Raw genomic sequence first — 7,293 nt, 5'->3', positions numbered from 1 at the left:
CTAAGTGAAAATGAGATGTAATTTGCATTTTAAATACATTTAGTGTTAGTAGATATGTTTGATTTTTCAGCAGTAGTATACGTATCCTTAAAGGTCTCTAATAACTTTAGTGTATATTGTTTTTCTGATTTCGGTTTGTATTTGTTTTATACATTTGATTTGGTTATTTCCCTTGCAATTAAACTTTTTTTTTCTAACAACAGGAAAGTGATAATATATTCGTTATTCTTGTTTCTTAAATTACACTCATCATAGTATGTCCAGTTACTATTAGACTTTATTTCCGGGGTTGGGGCGAATACTGTTAAACGTATATACTTTTTATATACATTATGCTTCGTTAGAGAGCGGTATATGTTTTTCGGCCAAGGGGGTAGGGGGGGGGGAAAGATCCTCCCCGAAGATATGCCTGAAAGAAGCTACGTGTGTATCGCCTTTGACAATTCAACGAATATTAGGCTAACGGTGATGTGTTAGTTGTTACGTTGAGAGTTTGACAATAGAAGTTATAGAAATGTGAAAAGGCTTTGTTATGATTATCATGATAAAAAATGGTTGAATAATATTTTGAAATGTACAGAGTAAGCTCCTACATGTTTTTATTGTATTGTGTTAAATACATGTAAACTATGTGACACTCTATCAAAAGCCTTTTCCTGATCACGTCTCAGTAAAAAGAGCAGCCTTGTAAAATTTGGACGTTAGCCTGTCAGGACCAGGGGATGTATTGTCTTTTAAAATTCCTGTTTAAATTAAATATTGTTTCGGATCCATGGTCTTGACAGAGCAGTGGACGTCACGTGATGTTTTGTGTCGCTATCTTATCACAAGGACTACGTATCATTTGTATTTACTGTCTTGATATAAAACCAACATTTTAGGCTACAGCCCCGTTAACCAGGTTCACAATACGCCCCTACTCCATCGCTTCCTATTATAAATATTCTCAAATGTAAACAATGAGCGCGTGGACTATGTGGTAACTAGCAGAATTTTTTTTTTAAGTTGGAGCAGCGAATCGCTTAAAAGATACACAGCCTCCAGTGAGGATTGAACTCACAACACCTGGTTTACAAGACCAGTGCTCTACCCACTGAGCTATGGAGGCGGGCGATTACCGTTTTTTATACTTACTTTAAATCCTTCGTTCTTGTGTTCGAAATCTGAGGATTAAAGCCTGGCGAGGGGACAAAGTGGGATCAAAAAGTTGGGACTCGAGGGTCTAAACTTCAACATTTGTGTGGATTGATGCCCTATATCACTGTACACGTCAGTCTTTGTAAACATCCTAGTCACTGTATTGTCTACTCGTCTACTGTTGTACATAAACCTGTGACTGGTGACCTATGCGTGTCATGGTGTGTCATTTTTTTGTTCAATATTTATTCAACTACTATTCTCGTTTAAATAAGCATAAAACTATCCTTGATACCGACATTACACGGAGCATCTCTTACATTCTCACTAGTCCGAACTCCCTAGCCTGATTACCATAACAACCCGTTTGTATCCCAAAACTTCACCCTCTTTCATCCGCGTCATCAAACATTCATTCGTTGTATCTCTCGCACCAACAATCATTCGATCAAAATACCCTGATAAAACACACATCATAATGATGTATTTCATCTTATTTCATCAAGACGCACCTTCCTACCTCCCTACCTTCCTACCTACCTATCTAACGACCTACCTACATACCTAACGACCTACCTACCTACTTACCTACCGCATATAAATGTATATTGTTTCTTCTCTGGTTGGGTTTCTGCTGAGGTCGACTGGTTTAAGGGTGTAGTTGTTGTGGTTGTGCTGTCTTCTGTGTCGTTAGTTTTGACATCTTATGGTTGTATTTTTCTGTGGTGGTGCTGTCCTCGTTCTTACTCTTGACTGTTGCTGACGGTGTGCCCATGGTGGTTTGAGTTGTCTCAATGCAGTTCTAATAATATAGACTACGTGAAGTGATTCATGTTAAACGTAACATTAGTTTCTTTACGATATTTTGTTCAGATTTGTCCGTATCTTCAACAAATCAAATAATTGTTTTTAGAAACAATCCACTTTTCGAGCAAATGATATCCACCATGATGTTGAATAACCCTTACCCCTGACATACACTCATCATATTACTTTTGCCCCTTTATTAGGGATCCAGAAATAGCCAAAATTTAAAATAGTACATGGGGGTATAACACATTTTAACACTAATTAAATAAAATATCTTAAAATAAAGCTACTGTATCTCATTTCTATGTGAAAATATGGTATTAGTTGTATTTTCTTTGTATCTATAACTAGTACACAATTGTTTGCCTATTGACCAACTGCATACATTTTATAAGTAAAACAGTAATAGAGATTGTGTATTTTGTTATGAGTTGTTCGATTTGTTTTTGTTTGAGCTGTTATGTTAAGTTATTTCCCTTGCATTTAAATATTGTGTCCTTTCTGTAAGGGATACATAATTGATATTAAACAAAGGAATTGTCGTGAAGTTATGCATCGTTTTTAGCGCAATTTCCATTCTGGAGAATTGCGTTTATTAACTCGTCATTTCTGGGAATGGATGGATGAATGAATGGATGAATGAATGTATGGATGAATGTGTGTCCGGGCTTTAAGTCGTATCTCCTCCTCAACGAAGCAATATCGATGACTAGTTCCAAAAGCAATTATGTTAAGCAAGTTACGAGAATGAGCATAGGCCATAAAAATTGCGGGTTTCTTTCATGTATTTCCCGGAAAAGCCAAAAAACCTCAAAAAAATTCAGTTTTTGGCCCATATCTCGGCAACCAGACCACTTAGCGACTTGAAGCATGTACCAATCGATTCCTGCCATAATTTAGAACAATATTGCCGAAGAAAGTTTTCAAAAATATCCTTTCGTTCGGTCACAAACATTTTTTTTGAATTAATTAAAATTTGGACCGAATTAGTAGGCATTTTTTCCAACCACACCACACGCGTCATCACGTTCAATAGCTGCTCCATCACGTTCACTGGCTGCGTCATCACGTTCAGTAGCTAGGCGCGCAATGGTTTTTAGTCATGTAACTCCATTGTAAATAAAACATGTAAAATACTGAAAAAAAAATTAATAAAAAACGTTTTAATAACTAACCAATGGTTTTACTAACCCTGGCCTGCTCTTGATTTACGCTACGACAGAGCTATTTTTAGATAACATAAAGAAATTGCGCTTAAATTGTCACAAGACTTTTTAATTACCTTGTTTCTTACTTAAATAACTTTTTTTAGATAAAGTAAATGGGTATTTTGAGTGAAAGCAATATAAAATATATAGGTTGAAAAATCGATATTGCTGTTAGATATTACTGTCCGATAATGTGATTTATATCTTCTTCTTCATTCTTAATTTTCAGTGTTGGAAGGAATCGAGCCTTATCTGCCAGTGGGTTTCAACTCGAGTCTTTTTATTTTCGAATTTTAACAACCATGATCCGACCCGACAACGCCCCCCCCCCCCCTGTGATTATATAAAATTATGTAAATTAAAATTGTGAAACATAAAAAACCCACATCGTATTAAATTACTACTTTTCAAAAGATGTCTAAACTGTGTTTTAGTTAGTATCCTCCCTTTTTGAAGAATAATGGCTTTATAAAAAAAACAAGTATAATTTACTTTAACAAAATTTTTCTTGCAATTTTGAAAAAAAATATACAGTTCACAAACGAATATTTTATTGTCTTCAGGATTATGGGTTTCAAATTTAATTTGACCAGACGTTGTAGCGTTACACGTTTGAATGTGGGGGTGTGAGGTGGATCGCACTAAAACAAAAGAATTACAAAAAAACATAAACACACGTCTATTTTAGTTGAAATTCAAAAATGTATTCAACTAAAAGTAAAAACTCCCGAAATGGGGGGAGGGGGTAGACTTGCAATAATCACATGCGTAAACATTGCTTACGTAATAGATGTCCGTTGAGGGAGAAACACAAAGGGCACTAGGTTAATAAATTGGTCCTAGGTGATTTGACCACAGGTGCTTTGACCATAGGGGGGTTGACCACAGCGGAGCTTGACCATAGGGGGTTTGACCATAGGGGGTTTGACCATAGGGGGTTTGACCATAGGGGCTTTGTCCACAGCGGTGTTTTGACCACAGAGGGGCTTCGACTATAGGGGGTTTGAACACAGCGGGGCTTTGATACAATTAATACGATTTCATACATGTTTTCTGAGAGCTAAATAATAATTAGAAATAAACATTTACTAAAAAAGTCAAGAACAATATTTTAGTCTCCACATAAAGACTGGTGCTAGACCTCATAGATTTATTTTAAATATAAATGGAACACAAATAATGCGACATACAACAAGTTTCACAAAAAATAATGCAGATGTACTTGAAAATACATAGCATATATGAAGGATAAAAAATATGCCAACAGTATAGTCAAAGAACTAATACTTGTATGGTTAACTAAATGACAGATGGATTAACATATTATTACATCCTGCCGCAATTTAAAATATAATTACACAACTTTTAAAATTAACCCTTATCATATATGGACAAAGCGCTTGTTATCAAACGCCAGCATTGGACGAACCACCTGTGGTCAAAGAACCTATCTGGACAAAACACCTGTAGTCAAAGCCGAAAACAACGCTTGTGATCAAACACCCGTTGACAAACCACCTGTAATAAAAGACCCTCTGCTGAAAAAACACCTGTGGTCAAACCACCTATGGTCAAAGCTCAGTTATGCTCAAAGCCCCGCTGTGGGCAAACCACCTATGGTCAAACCCCCTATGGTCAAAGCACCTGTGGTCAAAGGTCCGCGCACCAATAAATTGGCTCTAAACCGAAACCTAAATAACCTAAATAACTTTTTTTAATTTCATATTTAACCGGGTGTCAGCTATTTAGTTATTTTTTATTACCTTTTCATTAATTTATTTTTTTGTGAATTCGGCACTGTCAATGCTACAAGTTAAAATATTTTGCATTAAAACACTGTCAGTAGCTCTTGAAGGACGATTATCCCCACCCTCCCATTCCATTGTTGTGAGAATTCAATCCACAATCCCTGATGTTCAAGACAGCGCTGCTAAAGTTAATTCGTTTTATTTAAACTCCTGATTCGAGGATTAACGCAGTAATCGATTGTAATTAATTGGCAGCCCAGGTTTGTGAGGGTAGATTGTGGAGGAGTATGTGAGATTTACGGATGAAGTTATAGAAAGCACGAGAGGGAAAAAACGACATACATAGGACCTAAAAACTAAAGTACATAATACATACTTTGCATATAGGTCATATATATATATATATATATATATATATATATATATATATATATATATATATATATATATATATATATACATTTACAACAAGCAGGGATAGAGAATATTATAGAGTTACATTACCAGTTGAAGTCGTTAGCTTGTACAGTGGTCTTTAACTGTAACTGTTAGTTATCTCGTAACATACAGACATGTATGATTGTATGGCAACATGGGTTCAACATGAACAATACAGACATGTAACACATAACACGAGGGTTGAACATGAACAATACGGACAGGTAACATATAACACGAGGGTTAAACATGAACAATACAGACAGGTAACACATAACACGAGGGTTGAACATGAACAATACAGACATGTAACAGTGTACAATGAACATTTTTCCATCCAAACCAGTTGGTCTGGACATAGATCTGCACCATCCACGAGCCACACACTCTGCTACCACCAACTACCCTCTGCACTCAGATCAGACATTCTATTTTCTGACGACTAATGACTCGATTTAAATGTATTTAAAGGCTAACACAACTGTAAGGGATAAACTGTAAGGGATAACGTTGATATACATACAATAAAATAATAGGTCACATAATGTATACACTGAACATGGTATAGATCTTGTCACTTGTAACTCGTACTATAGCAAACAGAAATAGACATCACACATTTTATAGTACAAATCGCAGGAGACTTTTGTCATGCTTCACTGGTACTACAGCAAACAGAAATAGACATCACGAATTATATAGCCCAAATAGCAGGAGACTATTGTCATGTTTCACTGGTACTACAGCAAACAGAAATAGACATCACGAATTATGTAGCGCAAATAGTAGGGGACTAGTACATGGTTCACTGGTACCACAGCAAACAGAAAGTTAAAAGAACATTAAAAGGTACATGACACATTATCTAGAATTATTATCAGATAAAGTGTTTTAACATGGTATTACAAGAGAATGGAACAATTGTATCAAGCACAAGCAGAGGATGAGATGGGAGGAGCTTGTCCTATATGGGAGGAGCTTGTCCTATAAATACACCAGAGACACAGTGCAATTAAGACATTAAGACGATTTACCAATTAACTGTAGCTCTCCTAAAATAGCATTGTATCTTTACTTATCGCTTATTTAATCACAGCGTTTTGTGTGTGTGTGTAATTGTGTGTGTGTGTGTGTTTTAATTTAATAAAATGTGTTTATCTCTTCGAGGCATAGAAGTAAATGTTTTTTAAGCAAAAAAAACGTGTATTACTCAAAGCAAAATTTTTAAAAAAAAACTTATTTTTTGAAGATAATTAAAGTAATGTAGACTGTTTCTTGATCAGATTCTGCAATAATTTAGGTTACAACTGAAAGTCGAAATGTTGAGAAACATTAAATATTCATTTCTCCGTATTTTATCTTCGCCGTAGGTCTACAGTAGCCTACATTACATGCCCCTGTCTTGCAGCCTCTACAATTTCATTTGAATATGTGTCCCTTTGTATAGGACTATATAGGATAGCTCGCTATACCCTAATGTTTATGCCAGCAGATCGTCCACTATATATCAGTGTGAGTACTGTTGGCTAATTTGTAGAAGTTAAATACCCTTATTGTACATTATTGTATTCAAGTTGAAATATAAGATAGTTGATGTTAAAATTAATATGTTATCCTATTTCATGATATAAATTCATTTTGTGTGATAGAAAGTGTCAATTATTGCAATATTACTCTGAAATCAGACACGCTGGTTTTATTTAAGTTTCAAAGTATAAGTTATGTTTACCCCTGTTATTAGAGCGAGTAGTTGACAAAGCCAACAGTAAAATGTTACATCGTATCTATACATGAAACAATGAACTGATAAAGGAATACATTTAGGAGCATCCTTGTCTCGTGCAACCAAAACTACAACAACCTCCATAAACCTTTGTCAGAAGCCACCTCATCGTGGCCCATAGGTTGAGAGCTATACTGCTTATGGCCACCCATGTTGTGGCCCAATGTGT

General features: G+C 35.5%; 1 non-coding gene across 1 annotated transcript; it reads right to left on the bottom strand.

The window, feature by feature from the left end:
- Positions 1-1,035: 1,035 nt before the first annotated feature.
- Trnat-ugu (transfer RNA threonine (anticodon UGU)) lies at positions 1,036-1,108 on the bottom strand. The gene has a single exon. It is a non-coding gene; the product is annotated as a tRNA-Thr (tRNA).
- Positions 1,109-7,293: the final 6,185 nt, after the last annotated feature.

This window comes from Physella acuta, unplaced genomic scaffold (genome assembly GCF_028476545.2).
Source record: "Physella acuta isolate Inbredline_101_S28 unplaced genomic scaffold, ASM2847654v3 ptg001755l, whole genome shotgun sequence".
In the NCBI taxonomy this organism is placed as follows: Eukaryota; Metazoa; Mollusca; class Gastropoda; family Physidae; genus Physella; species Physella acuta.
The sequence above is the reverse complement of the archived record's forward strand: the minus strand, read 5'-3'. Positions and strand labels throughout refer to the sequence as shown.